Source organism: Acanthisitta chloris, unplaced genomic scaffold (genome assembly GCF_000695815.1).
Source record: "Acanthisitta chloris isolate BGI_N310 unplaced genomic scaffold, ASM69581v1 scaffold17, whole genome shotgun sequence".
Taxonomy (NCBI): domain Eukaryota; kingdom Metazoa; phylum Chordata; class Aves; order Passeriformes; family Acanthisittidae; genus Acanthisitta; species Acanthisitta chloris.
Genome location: NW_008681810.1, coordinates 1,986 through 2,370, shown reverse-complemented (window position 1 = coordinate 2,370; position 385 = coordinate 1,986). Strand labels below are relative to the sequence as shown.

General features: G+C 55.8%; 1 protein-coding gene across 1 annotated transcript in view; it reads right to left on the bottom strand.

Annotated features, from left to right (window-relative positions):
* The window catches only part of ULK3 (unc-51 like kinase 3), a 6,837-nt gene that overhangs the window by 4,485 nt on the left and 1,967 nt on the right, over positions 1-385 (bottom strand).

Sequence of the window (385 nt, the reverse complement as noted above, 5' to 3'; positions counted from 1 at the left end):
ACCCCCGCCCTGGGGCAAGACCCTTGCCCTGACACAACTTCAGGCCATTCCCTCGGGTCCTGTCACTGGCTGCGAGAGAGATGTCAGTGCTGCTCCTCCACTGCCCCTCGTGAGGAAGCTGTATATAGCCATGAGGTCTCACCTCAGCCTCCTCTTCCCCAGGGTGAAGCCATGAGGTCTCCCCTCAGCCTCCTCTTCCCCAGGGTGAAAAGACTAAGTGACCTCAGCCACTTCCCCTCAAGGCCCTTCACCATCTTTGTTGCTTCCTTGAAACACTAATAGTTTTAGATCCTTTTTGTATTGTGGTTACCCAAACTGCACACGATATTCAAGGTGAGGCTGCACCAGCACAGAGCAGAGCAGGACAGCCCCCTCCCCCTTACCC